This window comes from Leuciscus leuciscus (genome assembly GCF_965113295.1).
Source record: "Leuciscus leuciscus genome assembly, chromosome: 13".
NCBI lineage: Eukaryota > Metazoa > Chordata > Actinopteri > Cypriniformes > Leuciscidae > Leuciscus > Leuciscus leuciscus.
In genome coordinates, this window is record NC_138737.1 from 32,325,302 (window position 1) to 32,352,390 (window position 27,089).

Here is a 27,089-nt window from a genome sequence, read left to right on the forward strand (position 1 = left end):
TACATAGTCATTTAATTTCATCATTTCAAACTGTTTAACATTTCATTTCTAACCGTTTAATTTCAATTCTCATTTATGAGTTCACATTCATGTCAAACAGTTTAACATTTAATTTCAAACAGTTTAACATTTAAGTTCACACAGTTTAATTTCTCTTGTTTATAACACATTTCACTTTTTAGTTCACTTTAGTTGAACTAAAAAGTTCACTCACTGCCCACTGTCAGAGTGTTATAGAACTCTGCATAACAGTGAGGAATACTCCCATTGGTGCACAGGGTGAGTAGGTCTTTTTTCTTTAAGGCACTGATCACTGGAGGATTTTCATACAATGAGCTGGGGTGTGTGGTTCTGGTGCCTCTTGTTGCCTGTTGTGCCACCGTCAGTTTTCGGAAGGTTGGGGCGGTGAAATCATACTTGAAGAAGATTGTTTTTGGTTCATCTTTCGTGTAGCGGAACCATTTAATCTTCTGCCAATGATCTGATTGTCCCTCCTCATCTTTTGTTCTGTTTTTGAGTATGTGGTTGGAGAGGGACTTGAAGTACAGAAAGTCCTTGTGTCCAAGTTCATGTACACTATGGGTCGTTCTTTCTTTCCATTCTCACAAGTGTGTAGTAGCCATCATGGATGGCTACTAGACATGGAGTGTGATAGTGTGCATGCTGCAGTGGAAACTGCAAGAAGAAAAGTTTCTATTTACTCCCATTTCTATTTACTCCCATACTTCTATTTACTGATGGCTACTACACACTTGTGAGAATGGCAAGAAGGAACGACCCATACAGTGTACATGAACTTGAACACAAGGACTTTTGGACTTCAAGTCCCTCTCCAACCACATACTCAAAAACAGAACAAAAGATGAGGAGGGACAATCAGTTCATTGGCAGAAGATTAAATGGTTCCGCTACACGAAAGATGAACCAAAAACAATCTTCTTCAAGTATGATTTCACCGCCCCAACCTTCCGAAAACTGACGGTGGCACAACAGGCAACAAGAGGCACCAGAACCACACACCCCAGCTCATTGTATGAAAATCCTCCAGTGATCAGTGCCTTAAAGAAAAAAGACCTACTCACCCTGTGCACCAATGGGAGTATTCCTCACTGTTATGCAGAGTTCTATAACACTCTGACAGTGGGCAGTGAGTGAACTTTTTAGTTCAACTAAAGTGAACTAAAAAGTGAAATGTGTAATAAACAAGAGAAATTAAACTGTTTGAAATTAAATGTTAAACTGTTTGACATGAATGTGAACTCATAAATGAGAATTGAAATTAAACGGTTAGAAATGAAATGTTAAACAGTTTGAAATGATGAAATGACTATGTATACAGTATTTTAAATAAAATGAAAAGTTATGAAGTTAGAGTGTTTTTAACCAATGTTTTGACCAATCATTTCTGCATTGATCAGCAGATACGCCCTATTTTTCTTTAGAAGAATTGGAAATGTTTGGTGCCAAAAAGGCGTATTTGATGTTTTTGCCATATTTTCAAGATTTTGCAAGGTTTTAGAATATGTTCATCGTGTTAATATTCCATAATATGTTCACTTAAGAACTTACTCATATAAGTATGTATGTGGTTGCAATGTTGTGGTTGAAGGTTAATAAATACAGTTGATTGAAGTGTGGTCAAAATTTTGTTTTGGCTCTCCTGTAAAGTTTGTCAAATGCCACTTACGCCCCTCTGGTTCCAAGCCCTCGATATTTGGATATTGGAATAATAAATAAAGTAGCCTATCTTAATTTTACACAATGTTCCTGTTTTTTGTGTGTTTTTTTTTTTACTGTTTTCTAAGGGTTTCTTAATTTTAGACAAGTTGACCAGCACACATTACTGTATATGCAATGCAGTATAATGCATGTGTGTCGTATGTGACATATTTTGCACACAGGTAAAGGTGCCCAATATCAGTCATTTCTAAAGTAAAAAAAAAAGTGTTTTGGAAAATAGCTCTTTATTTGATAATCATTAAAATTTGTTTTCTATACAGAGATATCGACATCGGCAAATATCGGTATCGGCCATAACAGCAATATTAATATCGGTTATCGGTATCGGCCTCAATTTTCACATCGGTGCATCACTAATTGTAATCAATACAATGCAATTAATATCAACTTTCTGACAGTGTGTGTACGAGTATACAAATATGTACGAGTATCGTACGAATTTGACAACTTGTTAAATCTTGTGAATTATTAAGACTTTCAGACTATCTTCGTACTGATTGGGCTATGGGTTTTGCGAGAAAAGGTTTAAGAAACAACAAATGCTTGATAAAATGTTTGATTTAGGGTTCGAACCAACACATGTATATACCATTGCGAATATTTGCCTTTGCAGCTGTCTGTCTCCTCCGTTTACTTGTCCTCAAACAATAATAGTCCGAAAGGTCCTTTTGGTCTTTTCAGCTGAAAAAAGAGAAAATAAAATATCATTATGTTGTTTTACATCATTCCTGTGGTAAAAGCATGGTAAGCGTTGTGGTTAATGTGCATTTACAATAAGTATCACATTAAAACTACCAATAGTGTGGTAAAAGCATGGTAAGTTTTGTGATTACTGTCTTTTTACTACACTTACCACAGTAAAACTAATGTTAATGTGGTAAAAGCATGGTAAGTGTTGTTTGTACTGTGCTTCTACTACAAATACAACTTTGGAACTAATTGTACTACTTTTAATCTGATATGAATATGATTAACTGATTTAAGGTCTTTAGGCCTATGCTCACGTCATGTGACAGGCAGTGTAACTTAATCACCCTGTTTTGAATTAGAAAGCAATAAAACGCAAAGCCTCAGTGGAGATGACAGATATAATGCCGTGACTGAACGTGAGCTAATCTGATTAATATCGACAAACAGAAAATACATTATATATCACACATTATTCGGACAGCGTATTTACTACTTACCAACATCTGACACACGTGAAGTGAACTGATGCCAAATATCGCGATGTGTTCGGAACGAGACTTCTTCAGGCTTCTAAGGGTTTGAAACTTGTTCATTAAACACATCGTTAATATAGTCCAATTTAGTCATTTAATCAAAAATATCTTCATTTGTGTTCCGAAGATGAACGAAGGGGTTGGAACAACATGAGGGTGAGGAATTACTGACAGAATTTTCATTTTCATACTTAATAATCGTGACCGCCAATAGCAGCGCTTACTGATCGTGACGTGGGCCAATAGCAAAGCAGAATCATTGTGGGAAATACCGACTGTATTAACGAATAAAGGTACAATTTGTGTTCTTATCGTGTTTAACACATCTGTATTTGCCCGCGCGAGTATATCCAACTTCAAAAATCGCAGCTTCAATTCAATTTACAGTTACCGTCGAAGAGAAACACAGGGCTTATCTGCCCTATATAAATAACCGCCTGTACACTCTTTAGGATGTGGAGGGTAGGGCGATGAGGCTGCGAGCTACACCTATGAACCATTGAATCACTTTGCTGGCTGGTGCACCGGCTAATCGTGGTTGCACTTGCTGATCTGGCCGGGTTGACACTCATCGGATGCCTTCCACAAATGGTTTTTTGACACTTTTTGCCTTGTTTCTTCATCAATTCATCAATGACACAATCAAATCATTCAATCATTTTTTATATTTACAATCTGTTCATTATTCTCTTTCAGAATGAAAGATGACATTTAAAAAAGGGTGCAGCTTGCTTTTTTGCTTTAAAAAAAATAAACAAAAAAACACAAATGGCTGGATTTTGTTTTACAAATCTATTGTTGTCATCAAATAATAGTATTAGAAAATTCCACCACATTTCCCATCGGTTTTTAATTTGTAATATTTATTTATACGTTTATTGTATTTCATTTGACTGATCAAGTCATAGATATATACACTAGACCAGTGGCCTTGGCTAAGGCAGTTGATTGGAACGAATGCCTTACATATATAAATTAATTAATTAGCAATACTTGGACACTAAATATTTCATATTCAATTATTTTAATGATCACAATTAAAGTTTTCATTTTATTAACTGAACAAGCGCAACATTCAGCATTCAATCAAATATTATAAAATATGTATTATTATTAATAATGTTATTTCAACAGAATATCTCGTTATTTTCGACATAATATGTGTGGGTGCAACAAGCAAGATGTGCATTTGTAAATCCGGTGACGCCTGTTTTCTGACAGTGTCGACTCGGCTGCAAAGATGAAGTTGACGATCGCCGTATAGTGAACGCGCCTATAGAGAGAAATGCACATAATGGATTACATAATCAGAGAGTAGCCTTTTTCTTTTCGTTTTGAATTATTTCGTTTAAAGACATTTCAAGCTTTGTGTATTTGATGTATTTCTCATGTCTGTGTGTGAGGCATACAATGAGTTTCGTTAAGTTAGGATGAGATGCGCTCCAGTTCAAGATTATCATTTTTTTATTATTATTTATTAAATCTTATTTATCTTATTTATTAAATACAGGCTGATGAAAAATTTATTAAAATTAAGATACAATTTATACAAAACGAAATTCACTTTTACTCGTGCTGTTCACTTTTCATAAATCAACATACATGGGGAAAAAAATAACATTATAACATTTGAACAAATATGAAAATAAATGCGCTTATTTAATGGCTACAACAGTATAGGCCTACAGACTCTCTATTTGTACAAATTGCTGCACATTCATTTAATTCTGAATTTTGCACACACAAGTTGATAGGCATTTGTTCAAATCAAGTTCATGATAATTGTGCGTGCATTTAATAATCATTATGATACTAAAATCATAACAAAGTAGGTTATGCTATGTACAAAAAAATCAGATGAGCCCAGAATATTCCAAACTGCCGTAGCCAAGGCGACATCTAGTCATAGGGTCCGTGCACTTTTTGATCATTTCATTTCCTGTTTAGAATGGAATAAGGAGAAATGAAAACCAGCTCGTTTATTCGTTTTTTTGGGCTAGATTTTGGCTAGATTTTTCATTTTTCGTTTATGGTTTACAAGTCGGTTTATGGGTTCGATATTTCATTTGCACACGTGGGCGGCGCTGAAACGCCCCTTTCATCTGATTGGTCAAACCGCTCCGCCTTCAGTAAGCTGTGAGCTTTTCTTTCTGTCAGGCAGAATAAGAGTCAGTAGGCTACGAGTGCGGCACTGACAAATGCCCTTTAATGAAATAATGTCTGAAACCACCACTCACTGTTAACTACACACACTATTTGATTTAGAAATATGTTGCTGGTCAAGTAATTCGTGCTGCTGCGACTTGCAAGCAACCCCATTAATGTGAGCCACAGTATATGACAGATTATATTAGCATATTTCCCATTGATAAATACAGTGCAAATAGTTCTGTCTCTTTGGATAAAAGGGAAGTGGAAATAAAAATCAATAATAGGCTGAACTGTACCATGATAATATGTCCGTAACATTTACCACTCTAGTCTTTTATTTACATCAAAAGGCAGGTAGGCGTGTGTGACATATAGCCTATGGGCTATAAATAATTTTGAATAGAAATAAAGTTTATATTTTTTGAATTTAAGCATGTGTAGCCTACTCAGTTCACATGAAAAGAAAGAGACAGAAAAGAGAGAAGCCAGAATCAGTGAACGTAAATTAAATACTGACAAAATTACCAGGTTTGGGATTAATTGTTATTATTATTATGAGAAATTGACTCCGCCTAGAACTTTGATGCTTCATCAAACTCAGCTCAGACCCTCAGACTGGTCTAACTTGCTTCTAACTGGTCAGACTTTCCCAAAAAATCCATCGACTTGAGTTATCTGAGCAATGAAGGCCGTAATACTTAATGCTGTCCACTAGAGGGGGCGACAGGATAATAAGTGTTTTCTACTCTCTTTCCCTGTTTGCATCAGTTTAAATGACAAATAAATGCATGAATTTCATTATGATAACAGGTTAAACGTCGTAATTAGCCAGCATAGGACGCAAATGAAAATACAATTTGATATTTGTGATATTTAAACTGTGTATTATTAATAAATATTGTTTCATATCTTGTTCATGCTTTATACATTTTAACCAGTGCTAATTTAAATAAAATGAATGAATAGAACTAAATAATAATTAATTATAATATGGTAACTTTGGTCCAAAGTAATCTGTGATAAACAGTGTATAGGCCTACTATGTTTCATCTGCTTATATATTATAGTCAAAATAATCCAGCAATTATGTTTTATCGAATGTTATTCGAATTCAAGATGTAGAAGCTCAGATCAATAATGAGGCGTACAGGCCATAAATAACAAATAGACATTACAACATTTTTATTATTCATAAGAATTTAAGTTAATAACATCTAAAACAAAGAATACATGTATTACAGGGCAAGTATAAGTATTAGTATTTTTAATGTTTTTGAAAGAAGTTTCCTCTGCTCATCAAGCCTGCATTTATTTGATCAAAAATACAGAAAAAAAAAAGTAATATTGTGATATATTTTTACAATTTAAAATAATTGGTTTAAATGATCATTTATTTCTGTGATGCAAAGCTGAATTTTCAGGATCATTACTCCAGTCTATCACATGATCCTTTAGAAATAATTCTAATATGATGATTCATTATCAAAGTTGGAAACAGTTCTGCTGCTTAATATGTTTTCATAACCTGTGATACTTTTTTTAGGATACTTTGATGAATAAAAAGTAAAAAAGAAAGAAAAAAAAAAGCAATTTTTTTAAAAATAGAAATCTTTTGTAACAACAATATACACTACTGGTCAGTAATTTGAGGTCAGTATTTATTTTTTTATTTTTTTAATAAATCAATACTTTTATTCAGCAAGGATGTGTTAAATTGATTTTAAAAAAAGTGATAGTAAAGAAGATTTATATTATTAGAAATTATATATATTTTTTAATAAATGCAGTTCTTTTTAACCTTTTATTCATCAAATATATTAGGCAGCAGAACTGTTTCCAACACTCATAATAAATCAGAATATTAGAATGATTTCCGGGGCTGTTTACACCTGGCCACTTCATGCGTTTTCTCAGATCGGATAGCTATCCGATCGTGAAAAGACCAGGGGCGCCTGTTTCAGAAAGGAGGTTAAGTGAAAACTCAGAGTATGTTAACCCTGAAATGAGGGAAACTCTGGGTTTTCTGTTTCAGAATGGGAGGTATGTTAAACCTGAGAAAGCAGAGTAAGTCAAGCCCGTTTCTGAAAGAGAGGTAACTTATACTCAGAGTCAGTTACCATGGTAACTTACTCTGTGAACCTAACCTGGCCGGGAGCAGGTTTTCTTCGGTAAACCCAGAGTTTCTTTCGGTCTCCTCCCCTTTTTTAAAGAGGAAGTGGTGTTTAAACACCTCATTCATTCTTTCAGTACATTTTTATTAATAAAATTAATCTTTAATTAATAAATACAATATTGCTATTTTTACTGTTTTTTATTTTTTTTTATTTTTTAAATAAGATGAAGTCTATTAACTCCTTAACTGGCAACTGAATATACAGTAGTAGATTAGAGTTACATAATGTAGTTCTAAACAAATTCTACAGAATTAAACTGTGGCATTTACTGAAAATCACTGAACTCTGTTCATCTGTGCAACAGAAGTTGATGGACCGTCCTCCTGCTGTTCTTCCACTTTGGGGGCGGGGGGAGAGATAAGACTACCCATTTATACTTAGCTTTAAACTTAGATTCTACTCCACATAAAAATGTGAAAAAATCTGAATGTGTAGATTGTTTGATGTGACACATAACATTATCCCCATCGTCCTGTGAAGATGAGTACACTTTATAACACTATTTGTCATAATTTCTGGTGTATTGAGTAGGCTACTTACAACTGCCTGCAGGTTTTGTTGGGACAGGAGGCTCCAAAAGACACTGGGATGCTATTTAGTTATTTAATATGTCAAATATTTGTAAATTCAGGTAGCCTACACCCATGATATGCTCAAACCTTACCTGATTGAATTATGTTCTTATATTTAATTTTCAGCTGCTGCCATGTTCTTTTAATACCTGCAGGATTGCACCCATGAAAATTAAAATTAGGTTGAATAACATACTGTTCTTCCAGTTTCACCTCTGATATTATAACAGTTGGGTAAGTTACTCTAAAATAGTTATTAATTACTAACTACAAATGACATCTTCAACCGTGTAATTAGATTCATGTAATAATGACTATCTTTAGAAAGTATTGGTCTACTTATTAATAAATCCCATATCAACCTCAACCACTTGAACAATACAAGGAGAGACAAGAAACTGCACTTTTAATGCTTTCAAATAAACAATATACAATTGCATGGATTATTCTTGAATTGACCAAAGTGTGTAGAGGGAGAAGGTTACATAAAAAATATACCTTTTAAAAATGTATGTTAAATATACAGAATTGTTCTATAGTCTAATGCAATTACATCAGATTTTACTTCAAATTACAGAAGAATTAAGAGTAATCCCTTTAATTAAATGACAGTATTTAGATGACTTGGTAATTAATTACACCCAACACTGTATAACTAATTAAAATGTAAACATACGCATTGACTCGAGCAACTATTTTCTCCCTAGCTAACTCTAGTTGTCCTTCGCTGCTGCAGCCGATATTTAAAAAATAATAATATGTCTTCTTACGCTTGCAGAAGCTGGTGAGAAATATGCAGACCTCTTTTTGTCTGGCGCTGTTACCATGGTGACTCATAATATCTGCACTCCATTGATAATGGCTTTTTATAGTGGTGGTGTACGCGCTTAACTCAGAGTCAGTCAACTCAGAGTTGATTGAACTAACTAATTTCCGCTGTTCTGTAACCGAAAACTCAGAGTTTCCCATCTCAGGGTAAGTCAACTCAGTTGAACCTCCTTTCTGAAACAGGCCCCAGGGGCCCGTTCTTCGTACGTCGCTAACTCAGTTAGCTGGATTTGATTGTTGGAGATTTGGCATGATCTTGGATTGTTTGGTTCTTCGACGCTCATCCTGGACTTGCTGTCATAGCAACAGGTGCCCAAGCTTAAACCTGCTCGGGAGCAGGCTTATTTCATGTTAACAGGATTAGATCCCGGCTTTATAAGCGGAGGTGATACGGGAAGTCTTTCGCAGCCATGTCTTGTCCGTTTTTACGACAAGAACCTGTCGCTGAAGGTGGTCTCACGCTGCACAATCCACTGCCGCTTTCTGAGCATGCAGCCTGACATCAAACAATTCACCATTTACCTTGGAGAAGCGAGTCCAGAATATATCAAATAATACAAAAAGTAATGTAATCAAAAAGTATGCAGTTGACCGATTAAAAATATCTTAGATGGTGTGTGACTCCATGTCCTACATCACAAATGTGGAAGCAAAATGGCCTGGTTCTGTGCATGACTCCAGGATTTTCAGAGAGTCACATTTATGCACATTATTTGAACGTGGTAAGGAAATATTTAATATCAAGCTCACTGTATTACATACATTTATTCTGAGCCTAACAAAACTGCATTTTTCCAGGTGCTTACGACGGGATCCTGCTTGGTGACAGGGGCTATACCTGCAGGCAGTATTTCATGACGCCATTCCCTGACCCAAACCCCGGACCACAAACCCGTTTCAATGCAGCTCTAGCCAGGACAAGGGCACGCATTGAAATGACCTTTGGGCAACTAAAGGAAAGATTTCAGTGTCTGAGGGTTGCACCTGACAGGGCCTGTGACATTATTGTTGCATGTGCCATACTCCACAATAGTGCCACCATCAGAAAGGAGAGGACCCCTGTGGTGGAGGTGCAGCCTGATGATGACCTCCAGCCAGTGCACTTGGACCAACCTAGTGGCAGAGCTGCACGGGACAGAATTGTGGAACACCATTTTTTTTTTTTTTTTCAAAACAAAAACCTTCATTAAATGAATAGAAGACAAGACAACATGCTTAGTTCCTTGAGTTTTATTTCAATTATTCTTTGTCAAGAAAAGCCAATGATGGTCATCTTTTGCCTGCAATAAGATATATTGTTATCCAAGGTCAGCAATAGTACTCTGTGTGAAATAGTGTATTTAGCACTTACTCTGAAGTTCCTTTTGAAGCAACTCAATCTCTAGTGCCAGTTTTTTCTTCTTTAAGGTGTCAAGTTCTATTTCTCCCCTTCATTTTTCTGTTTTTTCAGGTCAAAATACTAAATTTTCTGTTGTAGATTCCGTTTATATACGGATATCACCCTGTGCCATGTTTGGATAAAAAGAATAAAAAAATATAAAAAAATTAAAAAGAACTGTCAACACAAGCCTCATGCAACAAAAATAAAAAGTACAAGTAGGTTACTACACTGCCCACCTCTGTATCACTTTGTGCAGTAGGCCTTTCCTCCTGCAACTCATATTGCAGTCAGAAATAATATGTACACAAGTTACTATAAATGAAGTAAAGTTATTTATGCACTTACAAGTACTTCCTCCAAAGGACAGTCATCTGAGAGGGTTTCTTCACTGTCCTGTGCAATGGAAACAAATGGGCATTACAAAGTGTTGCACTTTCTTCCCTTTTGATGTAAAGTTAGAAAAAGTCCACTTACTGCACATATTTCAGCCACTACTTTCTTGGGAACAGGTACAAGTGTTGGTGTATTATGTAAAACTGCACAAAAGAGGAAACACAATGGCATTACAATGAACTACACTATATGAACAAATGTGATTAGTAACTCATGGCAAAATATTCTTACATTAAGTTCAGCAGTTTTCACCTTCACAAGTCAAAGCAATTGATCACTACTCAATATTTAACAGCTGAAATTACTGTACCAGCCATTTGGATTATATAGACCTACTTAATTTAATGCGGCAAAAAAAAAGATATATTTTACAGTGTAGCAAGATCATTTAAAGCTCATTTACCAGTAATGAAGGTGTTGCTGCTACTGGTTCCTGGCTGTTGGTCTGAGGAAGAGCTGCCCCCAGGGATGCCCTCCACAATGGGTCGGTTCACATTTAACCCCAGGGCCAGCTCTACTGCTGGGGTATAATGTGGTGTAATGTGAGGGAGCAGGACCACCACCTGTTTTTTTTTTTTTTCAGCTCAGCCTTTTTCTTGGTTGCTGTTATAAACAGACAAACACATTTAACGGTGCTTTTCTTTTGTAAAAGAGACAAAGAACAGTAGAAGTAGAAAAGATTACCATTTTGAAGAATATTCTTGTACTTCCCTTTTACTTGTTCCCATGTTCTAGTGCAGTGTTCTTCAACCCTGCTCCCGGAGGACCCCCAACACTGCTGGTTTTCTTTGTCTCCCTAATCAAACACACCGGATTCAATTCATCAACTCATTATCACATGGGTTAATGAGCTGATGAGTTGAATCAGGTGTGTTTGATTAGGGAGACAAAGAAAACGTGCAGTGTTGGGGGTCCTCCAGGAGCAGGGTTGAAGAACACTGTTCTAGTGGGTCCTGAGGTGGCTCTGACATTAAGCAATTATGAAATGATTAAAATACAAGAATATACACTGTAATAAGTGATATAACCATAACATGGAACACTTACGCATTTCATTTGTCTGCTACTTTTTGCCAGCCCTCTCTCCTGGCTTTTGCACACTTTGAGGTGTTCCCTGGCGTTTTAATTAAGGTTTCATATTCTGCATAACCTTCAATAACTCTTGCTCTGCTGCGGAGAAAAACTGTGCGCGCTCTTTGGCCATGGTGAGCAGCCAATAGCAGCGTTGCTGATCAATGTTTCTACTATCGATACATATCCCCTTTTAAACCAGCGCATGAACGCGCAGTTATCTCAGATAACTCAATCCAGCTATACTAATCATAACTGGCAGGTGTGTTCGAAGAAACGAATTAGTCAGATCATGATTAGGCCGATGATATCACCTTGGATGTCTCATAATTTGATCTTGGATGTTTCAAGCAACGTACGAAGAACGGGCCCCAGTTGCTATGACAGCAAGTCCAGGATGAGCGTCGAAGAACTCAGTTAGCTGGATTTGATTGTTGGCGATTTGGCATGATCTTGGATTGTTTGGGTCTTCGACGCTCATCCTGGACTTGCTGTCATAGCAACTGGGGCCCGTTCTTCGTACGTTGCTTAAAACATCTGAGATCAAACGAGACATCCAAGATGATATCATCGTGCTAATCATGATCTGACTAATTTGGTTCTTCGAACACACCTGCCGGATATGATTAGTATAGCTGGATTGAGTTAGTGAGATAATTGCGCGTTCACGCGCTGGTTTAAAAGGGGATATGTATCGATAGTAGAAACATTGATCAGCAACGCTGCTATTGGCTGCTCACCATGGCCAAAGAGCGCGCTCAGTTTTTCAACGCAGCAGAGCAGGAATTTTTACTGGAAGGGTATGCAGAGTTTGAAAAATATAATTAAAACGCCAGGGAACACTGGGAATCAAAGTGTGCAAAAGCCAGGAGAGAGGGCTGGCAAAAAGTAACAGACAAATTAAATGCGTAAGTGTTCCATGTTATGGTTATATCACTTATTACAGTATATATTCTTGTATTTTAATAATTTCATAATTGCTTAATGTCAGAGCCACCTCAGGACCCACTAGAACATGGGAACAAGTAAAAGTGAAGTACAAGAATATTCTTCAAACTGGTAATCTTTTCTACTTCTACTGATTAGTCTCTTTTAGCAAAGACATTTTAAATGATGTGTTTGTCTGTTTATGGTTATCTGCAACCAAGGAAAAGGCGGAGCAGAAAAAAACAGGTGGTGGTCCTGCACCCCCACGTTATACCCCGGCAGAAGAGCTGGCCCTTGGGCTAAATGAGAACCGACCCATTGTGGAGGGCATTCCTGGGGGCAGCTCTTCCTGTGATTTCGCTCGATTTCGCTCGATTGCTCCTGTCTGCCTCGCTGTCTGCTGTGAGTTTGTCTGCTTCGGTGCTGTAAGCTCCGTATTAGCCTCGTATAGCCTCGTATTTCCTTGTTTTGAACCATCATTTACTACAATTTCTAGTTGTTTATACTACTACTAAATACAGCTTACCCAACATCGCTGGCTTCCGTTACTACTAACACAACACGCTGGTAATTCGCTAGCCTGTTAGCGCCACCCGTGCGCTCAGCTATTTTTATTTTTTTATTTTCTCTCGCGCCTTTGAGTTCATAAAAGCTCAGGTGAGTAAGAATCACTCAACAAACACGGTGAGTAATGTCTTGTCCTGTTATTATCATGCGTCGCGTCTGAATGCGTTGTTGTTTTTGGAGCTCTATCGATTTGATTTATAATTCTTGATTTTTCTCTTTAAACTCGCTTACAACGAAGATTTTCTACTTTTCCTCACTGAGAAGCACTACTGCTCAAACCTCATTGTTACAACGCGGACTGTTGAGCAGACGCGTCTCAAGCCTATTAGTGATCCAACGCTGCATACTCTTAAAGGTTACGTCCGTGGATCACGGCTGAACGCGTCTTCTCCACACTCACTTATAAACAAACACTTTTTTTTCGCCTATCGTGCGTCTACTCTACACCCCTACCACTAAAAAACCTCATAGTTACAACGCGGACTGTTGAGCAGACGCGTCTCAAGCCTATTAGTGATCCAACGCTGCATACTCTTAAAGGTTACGTCCGTGGATCACGGCTGAACGCGTCTTCTCCACACTCATTTACAAACAAACTTATAATATAAATTAGTATTAATATTGATAGCATCACTGGTAGCTTCGTTGCTAACTCACTGTCCATCTGTTAAAATGGCGAATATATCAGATGTAAGTAGTCTACCGTTTGGTGCAGGTGAGGACACATTTGAGCTGCACGCACTGCAGTCTGAGCTGGAAGCTGTTGAGAAACAGATCCACAACCTTTTATTGAGACAGGCCGAGCTGAGAGACCGGTGTTTGGCTCTTGAAACATCACGTGCCGATGCACACAAATCAGTGTTTAACGTTACTAACCCGCTGACTCCGACCGCGTCTACTCCGTGCGTTCCTCAGCATCGGTCGCAATCAGCCATGGTCTCGTTCACTCCGGCTCCAACACGCCACCACGAAGCCTGGGTGGTTCCGCAGCGGAAGACGCGAGTCAGGTTTAGACCAAGACTTTCTCCGACCCTCCCGGTTTTCGAGTTATCCACACAAAACCGCTTCTCCCCTCTACGCGAAACAGAACACGATGCTGTGATCATCGGCGATTCCATCGTTCGGCACGTACACGCTACGTTAGGTAAAAGTAAGGTGCAAAGTCACTGCTTTCCTGGTGCTCGTGTTTCTGAAATCGCTGCTCGCGTTGCCGAGATCCTGAACGGTGACGAGCGCGTCGGAACTGTGGTCCTGCACGCGGGAGTGAACGACATCAGGCTGCGCCAGACGGAGATTCTGAAGAAAGACTTCAGGAATCTATTCGATACGGTACGCAGCACATCGCCTGAAACAACGATTATTGTGTCAGGACCGCTTCCCACGTACCGACTAGGGCATGAAAAGTTCAGCAGATTATTTGCGCTAAATGAATGGTTAATGTCATGGTGCAATGAGCAGAAACTGCTCTTTGTAAATAATTGGAATCTGTTTTGGGAGCGTCCTAGGCTTTTCCGTGCTGATGGCTTACACCCAAGCAGATTCGGAGCGGCTCTTCTGTCTGATAACATCTCTAAAAAGTTAAATACCCTTTGACTAGTAACCAAAAGTCCAAATCATAGTCTCTGCTGCTCCAATTCAACTGATATAAATACTAGTGTAGAACATTGCATAGAAACCGTGTCTATTCCTCGTTTAGTGAGATCAAATAATAAATCTAATGCAGGATCTAGGAAAAATCTAATTGTTATTAAAACAGAAAATGTTGCTATTAGTAAACAAAAACTATTTCTAAAGCTAGGTCTTCTAAACATTAGATCACTCACACCTAAGGCAGTTATTGTAAATGAAATAGTCAGATAATAGCTCCGATGTACTTTGCCTTACTGAAACCTGGCTTAAACCAAATGATTATTTCGGTATTAATGAGTCTACTCCTCCTGGATACTGTTATAAGCATGAGCCCCGTCTGATTGGTCGTGGCGGAGGTGTTGCAACCATTTATAGAGATATTCTAAATGTTACTCAGAAAACGGGTTATAAGTTTATTTCATTTGAAGTACTTGTACTAAATGTTACGCTCTTAGATGTTAGAAAAACATCACTATTATCTCTAGCCTTGGCTACCGTATATAGACCGCCAGGGCCTTACGCTGATTTCCTAAAAGAGTTTGCAGATTTTCTCTCAGACCTATTAGTCAATGTCGATAAAGCATTAATTGTTGGAGATTTTAACATACACGTAGATAATCCAAATGATGCGTTAGGAGCTGCGTTTACAGATTTATTAAATTCATTTGGGGTCAAGCAAAACGTCATCGGACCAACACATCGTCTTAATCATACACTCGATTTAATTATATCACATGGAACCGATCCAACCGATATAGATATCATTCCACAAAGTGATGAAGTCACTGATCACTACATGGTAAAAAAATAAAGCACCATGGTATAACAATACTACGCATGTTTTAAAGAGAGAAACCCGTATTTTAGAGCGTAAATGGAAACAAACTAATTTAGAGGTCTTTAGAATCGCGTGGAAAGACAGTATGTCACGTTATAAAAAGGCCCTAAAAGCGGCCAGGGCTGAGCACCTCCGCAAACTAATAGAAAACAACCAAAATAATCCAAGGTTTTTATTTAACACCGTGGCTAAACTAACAAATAAACAGACGTCACCTGAACAAAATATCCCGTTACAGTTCAGTAGTAATGATTTCATGAACTTCTTCACTGAGAAAATAGAAAGCATCAGAACCACAATTGTAAACGTTCAATCTTCAATCGCGCCTTATAATTCAGCTTCAATTATCACCCCGCAAGAACAATTACAGTGCTTTACAACTATAGAACAAAAAGAGTTAAATAAACTTATCACTTCATCTAAAACAACAACATGTTTATTAGATCCTATACCAACTAAACTACTGAAAGAAGTGTTACCTGTAGTGGAAGAGCCTCTCCTCAATATTATTAACTCGTCTTTATCTCTAGGTCATGTTCCAAGAACATTTAAACTGGCAGTTATAAAACCTCTCATTAAGAAACCACAATTAGATCATAATAATCTAGCAAATTATAGACCCATTTCAAATCTTCCATTTATGTCTAAAATATTAGAAAAAGTGGTGTCCGCTCAACTGGGCTCTTTCTTGCAACAAAATGATATCTATGAAAAGTTTCAGTCTGGATTCAGACCGCATCATAGCACTGAAACTGCGCTCGTTAAAATCACAAATGATTTACTTTTAGCTTCTGACCAAGGCTGTATCTCAATACTAGTTTTACTTGATCTTAGTGCTGCGTTCGATACTATAGATCACACAATACTCTTAGATCGACTACAAAATTATACTGGTGTTCAAGGACAAGCACTAAGCTGGTTCAAATCATACCTATCTGACCGCTACCATTTTGTCTATTTAAATGGAGAAAAATCGATCATAACTCCAGTAAACTATGGAGTGCCGCAGGGATCTGTGTTAGGCCCTCTGTTATTTTCAATATATATGATGCCACTTGGAAATATTATAAGGAAACATGGAATTAGTTTCCATTGTTATGCTGATGACACTCAAATATATATTTCATCAAGGCCGGATGAAAACGCAAAATTTTCCAAATTGACAGAGTGTGTTAAAGATATAAAAGATTGGATGACGCGTAATTTTCTTTTATTAAATCCAGACAAGACAGAGGTAATACTTATCGGTTCAAAAAACCGCCCACAAAACCTCGCACAATACAACTTTAACATCATAGGATGTCCTGTTACTTTATCCGCTACAGTAAAAGACCTGGGTGTTATACTCGATTGCAACCTGTCTTTTGAAAATCATATTTCATATGTTACAAAAACAGCCTTTTTCCACCTTAGAAACATTGCTAAGCTACGTAATATGCTATCAGTTTCTGATGCAGAAAAGTTAGTTCATGCATTCATGACCTCGAGACTGGATTACTGTAATGCCTTATTAGCTGGTTGTCCTGCATCCTCAATAAACAAGCTACAGTTAGTCCAAAATGCCGCCGCTAGAGTTCTTACGAGATCAAGAAAATATGATCATATAACACCGATTTTATCATCACTGCATTGGTTACCTATAAAGTTCCGTATTAATTACAAGGTATTGCTACTGACTTATAAAGCCCTAAACGGCTTAGCTCCAGTCTATTTAACGGATCTTCTATCGCCCTATAATCCATCGCGCTCTTTAAGATCACTAAATTCAAGGCTTTTGGTCATACCTAGGATATTCAGAACCACCAAAGGAGGGAGAGCATTTTCACATTTGGCTCCAAAACTCTGGAATAGTCTTCCTGATACTGTTCGTTGCTCAGACTCGCTCTCCCAGTTTAAAACTAGATTAAAGTCGCATCTCTTCAGCCAGGCATTCATATAATCCCACAGTTCAAACTACAATCCGGCCTCTAGCTCATAAATGCCAGAGGAGAACTGGCCCCCGACTGAGCCTGGGTTCTCCCAAGGTTTTTTTTCTCCATTAGGTCACCTGATGGAGTTTTAGGACACCATTAGGTCACTTGATGGAGTTTTTCGGTTCCTTGCCACTGTTGCCTTTGGCTTGCTCAGTTGGGGATATTTTGGGGATATTTAATTTAATTTTATCATCAATAAATTCCTCTTGAAACAAACTTTGTTGTATTATTTAAATTGAATACTGTGAAGCTGCTTTGATACAATCTGTATTGTGAAAAGCGCTATACAAATAAACTTGACTTGACTTGACTTAAGGCCTATTTATACTTCTGCGTCGGACCTACGCCGGAGCCTCTACGCTGTAGGCAACGCGTTGGTTTTAATTTATACTTCTGCGTCGTTGTCCGCGTTGACGCGCAATTACTCATGCAGAGGGACCATGTGAAACCCGAGGGAGGGGTTCTAGCAGACCAATCACAGCGCTTGCGTCCGCGTAGAATTGACGCGTTGTTACATTTTTGGAGAGGTGCGCATCAGGGTACGCCAAAGGGTACGCGCGCTAAGCACAGCCTACGACGTAGCTACGGCGTAAGTTCGACGCAGAAGTATAAATAGGCCTTTAGACCTAAAGCCAGGGACCAGTAACAGCAACACCTTAATTACAGGTAAATGAGTTTTAAATCATCTTGCTACACTGTAAATAATTTGTTGCTGCATTAAATTAAGTATGTCTATAATCCAAATGGCTGGTACAGTATCAGCTCCGCTTATGAAGTCGGGATCTAATCCTGTTAACATGAAATAAGCTTGCGCACCTGTTGCTATGACAGCAAGTCCAGGAGGAGCGTCGAAGAACCAAACAATCCCAGATCATGCCAAATCGCCAATAATCAAATCCAGCTAACTGAGTTAGCGACGTACGAAGAACGGGCCCCAGGTGCGCAAGCTTAAACCTGCTCGGGAGCAGGCTTATTTCATGTTAACAGGATTAGACTGCGGCTTCATAAGCGGAGCTGATACGGGAAGTCCAGCGCTTATGAAGCCGGGATCTAATCCTGTTAACATGAAATAAGCTTGCGCACCTGTTGCTATGACAGCAAGTCCAGGATGAGCGTCGAAGAACCAAACAATCCCAGATCATGCCAAATCGCCAATAATCAAATCCAGCTAACTGAGTTAGCGACGTACGAAGAACGGGCCCTGAGGTACGAAGAACTGAGATTTTGCGTTACAATAGTGCACTTTCTGAGATATATATTTTTTCTCGTGACTGGTGAGATTGTCGTTTACATGATTAATTTGTTGGAAACGCACACTTATTTTCGACTTGTCGGAGTCGGGCTTTAACTACAGCACAAACTGTTTGCATTGCCTTAAGATTATTTGCGAGTGGCTCTTTCCTTTACACTATTGGAGATGCGGAGAACTTGATGGAAAGTGCTGTCTGTCGTGTCATTCGGAGTTTACCTGGCGCTTTTAGGTTTAAAAAAACAGTTTTAGGTTTTTTTGTGGCATTTCCAAGCCACTTAAAGGAGCTGTATGTAGTTTTCAGCGGCCTCTAGCGGTGATGTTTCAGATTGCAACCAATAAGTTGACAAGCGCGTGCTCTTGCGCGTGCTCGAATTTATGAGCGAGCACTGTGGATACCGGCCAGACTGAGACGCGTCATGCAACACACCAGAGAGAGCATCCCACAACATGCTAGAAACTCAGGTAAACTCCCACTGCAACGTTACAATAATAGGCTACTTTTATCAGCTTGACGTTGAACTAATGCTCCATGCTCGTACCATGATAAGAATGGAACCCTATCAACCGTGCCGAATTTTGCCACTGCAAGCACTACTTCACATTTTCTTCAGGAAATGTATACATTCTAGGTTTGTAGATAAGGTCTCTCCATGATTCAAACGCCCTGCCGATGTTGATCCGTGTTTTTTCACCCGAAGTTCATCCGATTCACGTCTGGCCTTTAATACGAGCTTCAGCAGAAAGAAAAAAACGTTTTATTGTTTTTTTTATCAATATGTGGAGTTTGTGTTGGAGTCTGTGTTGTGCTGGGAGCAGGTCGTTTCTTAGTGTTATCAGACATGTCATAAGTTGCATAAGTCACAAGTCCATGTCATAAGTTGCAGTGTCGTCGCTGTTGAGTGCAAAATCAGTAGGCTAGACGAGGCGAGAGGCTCGGGAGCGCTCCGCGCATGCAGGTGACGTCACTGGATTTCGCGGTAAATCCGACCCGGCACCTTCACATAAACATAAGAATACTTGCTTTCAGAGGTAATAGCAAAACCCGAAAAGTGGATCATTTTAATGTGATATTACAACCCCTTCACACACAGGCAATAAAAAAAGGATTCGTTTTAGTAGAAAAGCTACATACAGCACCTTTAAGACCCAATGTTGTAAAGCAGTTTTTTTTTTAAGCAGTTTTTTTTTAGGCTATCATAATTTTTTATGAAGATCATGCATTCATGACCATGCCGATTACAGTATATGTTACTCAGGCTTCACTAACGTGATTGGTACCATAGACTATAGGCTAGACCAGGGGTCGGCAACCTAAGGCACGCGTGCCAAATGCGACTCTGATACTTTCCAGACAAGTTACATACTCTCCTGTCACTTGTTTCAAGAGCTTCACTTGGTCAAAAACCAAGTGATAACCTGTACAATGTAAAATTGTCAACATCAAATTATGTACTACATATTACAGCATTGTTTCAATACAAGACATACCAATGGACTCGCGCAGCTTTCTGTCTTCTTTGGGCACCAGATGTTCCTTCCTCACCCGAAACAAAGGACTTATTCGATTAGCTTGCGTTGATATAAGGACTGGTCTTCCTTCTCTGCTGTAAAACAAGAAAGTCTCGACTTACTCTATGTGCAATTACTATTGTTCTTGAAACATAAATTAAGACAGTTATAAATAAGTTAATTTACCATACGATTCAAGTCAAGTCAAGTCAAGTCAAGTTTATTTGTATAGCGCTTTTCACAATACAGATTGTATCAAAGCAGCTTCACAGTATTAAATTAAAATAATACAACAATGTTTGTTTCAAGAGGAATTTATTGATTGATAAAATTAAATTAAATATCCCCAACTGAGCAAGGCAAAGGCAACAGTGGCAAGGAACCGAAAAACTCCATCAAGTGACCTAATGGTGTCCTAAAACTCCATCAGGTGACCTAATGGAGAAAAAAAACCTTGGGAGAACCCAGGCTCAGTCGGGGGCCAGTTCTCCTCTGGCATTTATGAGCTACAGGCCGGATTGTAGTTTGAACTGTAGGATTATATGAATGCCTGGCTGAAGAGATGCGACTTTAATCTAGTTTTAAACTGGGAGAGCGAGTCTGAGCAACGAACAGTATCAGGAAGACTATTCCAGAGTTTTGGAGCCAAATGTGAAAATGCTCTCCCTCCTTTGGTGGTTCTGGATATCCTAGGTATGACCAAAAGCCTTGAATTTAGTGATCTTAAAGAGCGCGATGGATTATAGGGGCGATAGAAGATCCGTTAAATAGACTGGAGCTAAGCCGTTTAGAGCTTTATAAGTCAGTAGCAATACCTTATAATTAATACGGAACTTTATAGGTAACCAATGCAGTGATGATAAAATCGCTGTTATATGATCATATTTTCTTGATCTCGTAAGAACTCTAGCGGCGGCGATTCAGGAGAGAGCATTTGATGAGTAAATACCGATTTCAATATTCTAGAAACTTTACCTGGGAAGGGCTGATCCCGGCAAGATTCGCTGCGACTCACTAGTAGCTCTTGTGAGGGTTGGCTCTTAAAAGAGCTGTTGAGTTTGATATTGTAGAGCTTTAAAAAAAAAAAAGGACCAAGTAATCCTGCAAGACGGAAAGGAAGGTAATTTTAATACATTACTTGCAAATAGTCAGTTTATGTATAACTGTAGGATATTTTTTTCTGTAAAGAGTGTTGAATAATTAAATTTTAAAAGCATTTTTATATTATAAGTTCACTGATATGTGGGGGCATTTCTATGAATAAAAGTACGTCTTTAATAGCAAGCAATAATCATGTGAAAATGATTTACATGCAAACGGGACAGTTATCAGCAGTGTAACTGATCTGATTATGACAAAATAATCGAGTCTCTGATGTCATGTGACAAGTAAGATAAGCTTTTCCACCCCTGCAAACAGAGGTAGGTTATGAGGTGTGGAGAGACGTCATGTATCACTGGAACATAAACAGACGGGGACCAATTTGTAATAATTGTAATTAGTGGTGCACGATATATCGGCCGCCGATATAATATCGGCCGATATGGTCATTTTTTTACACATCGGTATCGTTCCGATGTCAAAATATGGCCGATGTGAACAGGCCGACATTTGACGTGTGAAGTTGAAGATGAAGTTGACGATGCTGACTCGATCTTAGCAGTAGTGAATGTGCCTGAGATAAATACACATTTCATACAGATGACATAAGCAGAGAACAGTCTGTTTTCTTTCGTTTTGAATTGTTCTGTTTAAAAATAGACATTTCAAGCTTTCTATATATGTCTCCGGTCTGTGAGGCAGGTAGATTTCGGTTCATTGATGAGACGCGCTCCAGGTTCACGCGCCCTCGCCTCCGTGTCCTGATTAAATATTTTCTACTATATTTACTTCTTATTTAATTCAATCCAGGCAATTGGTTGATGAAACATTTATCAAAATTAAGATACAATTAATACAAAACGAAATTAAATTTAAAGACAGGCTTTTTGTGCTTTCTGTTTGAGGTCTCTGTGAAAGTTTTAAAGCAGTCTTAGTGGCGCTTTCAGAGCGCTCACGTCAACTGTCCCGTCCGTAACATTGTTAACGCAGTCCAGTGCGACTTATGTTTTTTTCCTCTTCATGACACATTTTTGACTGATCGTTTTTTGACTCGTAGATATTTGAATATATTGCTTGATATTTGATACCCGTTCGAATTAGATTTTTCTCAAAAGTGACAGCACGTGTGATTTGTGGATTACTGATAAGCGCGAGTGGAGAAACAGGCGTTTATTGATTCATTCTCAGTGTTGAGAAACGTATAGCCTTCATGTGTTACGTTATTGTATTAATAATAACTAAAGTAGCCTACCTAATTATGTTACATATTTATTTTGTATGAAAACTAGCGCGTTCGTTACTTATGGATTAAAAAGTAGGCTACCGTTGTATCAGTGCTGCGCGAGCTCTCTCTCTCACAAACACGGACGCGTGCACACACAGAGAGAGAAGATAATTGTAAAATGAAAAATTGACGGGCTAAGTTTAAATTTTGTTCTTGCTTGTTTTTTTTCTGTCAAAATATCAGAAAGTATTTTGTATTATCCATCCGTGTTTTTAAAATTCGTTAAATGACGGACGTTTTACTGTTAACACAGCCCATGTCGGATTGGTCTTATAGCCTAGGCTACTTGTTATTATTTTAAGAATGATTCGTTATGCTATTATTGGACTCCTGTCTATTCATTGTCAACTGTTTTCTATAAATATGTTTGTATTGGCTAACATTTATTCAGTTAATGAGTGTCCTGTTTAAAATGTGCAATGTTCAAACGCAAAGACAGCACGTCACAAATAGAAGCCCTTTTCCCTGTGGTATTTTTTTTTGTATCATATCGAGGGCTTGGAACCAGAGGGGCGTAAGTGGCATTTTGGGCGAAAATGAGTTCTATATATCAAATTAAAGGTCTTGATGAGCTCTATCTAGTTGTGCCAAAAAGACGCATCAGAAATCAACCTGTATTGAATAAAGCAACAAAACAACAAAGACCTAACACAAAAGTTTGAGCATTGTTTGGAGCCAGAGGGGCGTATGTCCACTTACGCCCTTCTGGCTCTAAAAAATACATGTATGGCCTACACATTGTTTGGAGCCAGAAGGGCGCAAGTGGCATTTGACAAACTTTACAGGAGAGCCAAAACAAAATTTTGACCACGCTTCAATCAACTGTATTTATTAACCTTCAACCACAACATTGCAACCACATACATACTTATATGAGTAAGTTCTTAAGTGAACATATTATGGAATATTAACACGATGAACATATTCTAAAACCTTGCAAAATCTTGAAAATATGGCAAAAACATCAAATACGCCTTTTTGGCACCAAACATTTCCAATTCCTCTAAAGAAAAATAGGGCGTATCTGCTGATCAATGCAGAAATGATTGGTCAAAACATTGGTTAAAAACACTCTAACTTCATAACTTTTCATTTTATTTAAAATACTGTATACATAGTCATTTCATTTCATCATTTCAAACTGTTTAACATTTCATTTCTAACCGTTTAATTTCAATTCTCATTTATGAGTTCACATTCATGTCAAACAGTTTAACATTTAATTTCAAACAGTTTAACATTTAAGTTCACACAGTTTAATTTCTCTTGTTTATTACACATTTCACTTTTTAGTTCACTTTAGTTGAACTAAAAAGTTCACTCACTGCCCACTGTCAGAGTGTTATAGAACTCTGCATAACAGTGAGGAATACTCCCATTGGTGCACAGGGTGAGTAGGTCTTTTTTCTTTAAGGCACTGATCACTGGAGGATTTTCATACAATGAGCTGGGGTGTGTGGTTCTGGTGCCTCTGGTGCCTCTTGTTGCCTGTTGTGCCACCGTCAGTTTTCGGAAGGTTGGGGCGGTGAAATCATACTTGAAGAAGATTGTTTTTGGTTCATCTTTCGTGTAGCGGAACCATTTAATCTTCTGCCAATGAACTGATTGTCCCTCCTCATCTTTTGTTCTGTTTTTGAGTATGTGGTTGGAGAGGGACTTGAAGTACAGAAAGTCCTTGTGTCCAAGTTCATGTACACTATGGGTCGTTCTTTCTTTCCATTCTCACAAGTGTGTAGTAGCCATCATGGATGGCTACTAGACATGGAGTGTGATAGTGTGCATGCTGCAGTGGAAACTGCAAGAAGAAAAGTTTCTATTTACTCCCATTTCTATTTACTCCCATACTTCTATTTACTGATGGCTACTACACACTTGTGAGAATGGCAAGAAAGAACGACCCATACAGTGTACATGAACTTGAACACAAGGACTTTCTGGACTTCAAGTCCCTCTCCAACCACATACTCAAAAACAGAACAAAAGATGAGGAGGGACAATCAGTTCATTGGCAGAAGATTAAATGGTTCCGCTACACGAAAGATGAACCAAAAACAATCTTCTTCAAGTATGATTTCACCGCCCCAACCTTCCGAAAACTGACGGTGGCACAACAGGCAACAAGAGGCACCAGAACCACACACCCCAGCTCATTGTATGAAAATCCTCCAGTGATCAGTGCCTTAAAGAAAAAAGACCTACTCACCCTGTGCACCAATGGGAGTATTCCTCACTGTTATGCAGAGTTCTATAACACTCTGACAGTGGGCAGTGAGTGAACTTTTTAGTTCAACTAAAGTGAACTAAAAAGTGAAATGTGTAATAAACAAGAGAAATTAAACTGTTTGAAATTAAATGTTAAACTGTTTGACATGAATGTGAACTCATAAATGAGAATTGAAATTAAACGGTTAGAAATGAAATGTTAAACAGTTTGAAATGATGAAATGACTATGTATACAGTATTTTAAATAAAATGAAAAGTTATGAAGTTAGAGTGTTTTTAACCAATGTTTTGACCAATCATTTCTGCATTGATCAGCAGATACGCCCTATTTTTCTTTAGAAGAATTGGAAATGTTTGGTGCCAAAAAGGCGTATTTGATGTTTTTGCCATATTTTCAAGATTTTGCAAGGTTTTAGAATATGTTCATCGTGTTAATATTCCATAATATGTTCACTTAAGAACTTACTCATATAAGTATGTATGTGGTTGCAATGTTGTGGTTGAAGGTTAATAAATACAGTTGATTGAAGTGTGGTCAAAATTTTGTTTTGGCTCTCCTGTAAAGTTTGTCAAATGCCACTTACGCCCCTCTGGTTCCAAGCCCTCGATATTTGGATATTGGAATAATAAATAAAGTAGCCTATCTTAATTTTACACAATGTTCCTGTTTTTTGTGTGTTTTTTTTTTTTTTTACTGTTTTCTAAGGGTTTCTTAATTTTAGACAAGTTGACCAGCACACATTACTGTATATGCAATGCAGTATAATGCATGTGTGTCGTATGTGACATGTTTTGCACACAGGTAAAGGTGCCCAATATCAGTCATTTCTAAAGTAAAAAAAAAGTGTTTTGGAAAATAGCTCTTTATTTGATAATCATTAAAATTTGTTTTCTATACAGAGATATCGACATCGGCAAATATCGGTATCGGCCATAACAGCAATATTAATATCGGTTATCGGTATCGGCCTCAATTTTCACATCGGTGCATCACTAATTGTAATCAATACAATGCAATTAATATCAACTTTCTGACAGTGTGTGTACGAGTATACAAATATGTACGAGTATCGTACGAATTTGACAACTTGTTAAATCTTGTGAATTATTAAGACTTTCAGACTATCTTCGTACTGATTGGGCTATGGGTTTTGCGAGAAAAGGTTTAAGAAACAACAAATGCTTGATAAAATGTTTGATTTAGGGTTCGAACCAACACATGTATATACCATTGCGAATATTTGCCTTTGCAGCTGTCTGTCTCCTCCGTTTACTTGTCCTCAAACAATAATAGTCCGAAAGGTCCTTTTGGTCTTTTCAGCTGAAAAAAGAGAAAATAAAATATCATTATGTTGTTTTACATCATTCCTGTGGTAAAAGCATGGTAAGCGTTGTGGTTAATGTGCATTTACAATAAGTATCACATTAAAACTACCAATAGTGTGGTAAAAGCATGGTAAGTTTTGTGATTACTGTCTTTTTACTACACTTACCACAGTAAAACTAATGTTAATGTGGTAAAAGCATGGTAAGTGTTGTTTGTACTGTGCTTCTACTACAAATACAACTTTGGAACTAATTGTACTACTTTTAATCTGATATGAATATGATTAACTGATTTAAGGTCTTTAGGCCTATGCTCACGTCATGTGACAGGCAGTGTAACTTAATCACCCTGTTTTGAATTAGAAAGCAATAAAACGCAAAGCCTCAGTGGACGGAGATGACAGATATAATGCCGTGACTGAACGTGAGCTAATCTGATTAATATCGACAAACAGAAAATACATTATATATCACACATTATTCGGACAGCGTATTTACTACTTACCAACATCTGACACACGTGAACTGATGCCAAATATCGCGATGTGTTCGGAACGAGACTTCTTCAGGCTTCTAAGGGTTTGAAACTTGTTCATTAAACACATCGTTAATATAGTCCAATTTAGTCATTTAATCAAAAATATCTTAATTTGTGTTCCGAAGATGAACGAAGGGGTTGGAACAACATGAGGGTGAGGAATTACTGACAGAATTTTCATTTTCATACTTAATAATCGTGACCGCCAATAGCAGCGCTTACTGATCGTGACGTGGGCCAATAGCAAAGCAGAATCATTGTGGGAAATACCGACTGTATTAACGAATAAAGGTACAATTTGTGTTCTTTTCGTGTTTAACACATCTGTATTTGCCCGCGCGAGTATATCCAACTTCAAAAATCGCAGCTTCAATTCAATTTACAGTT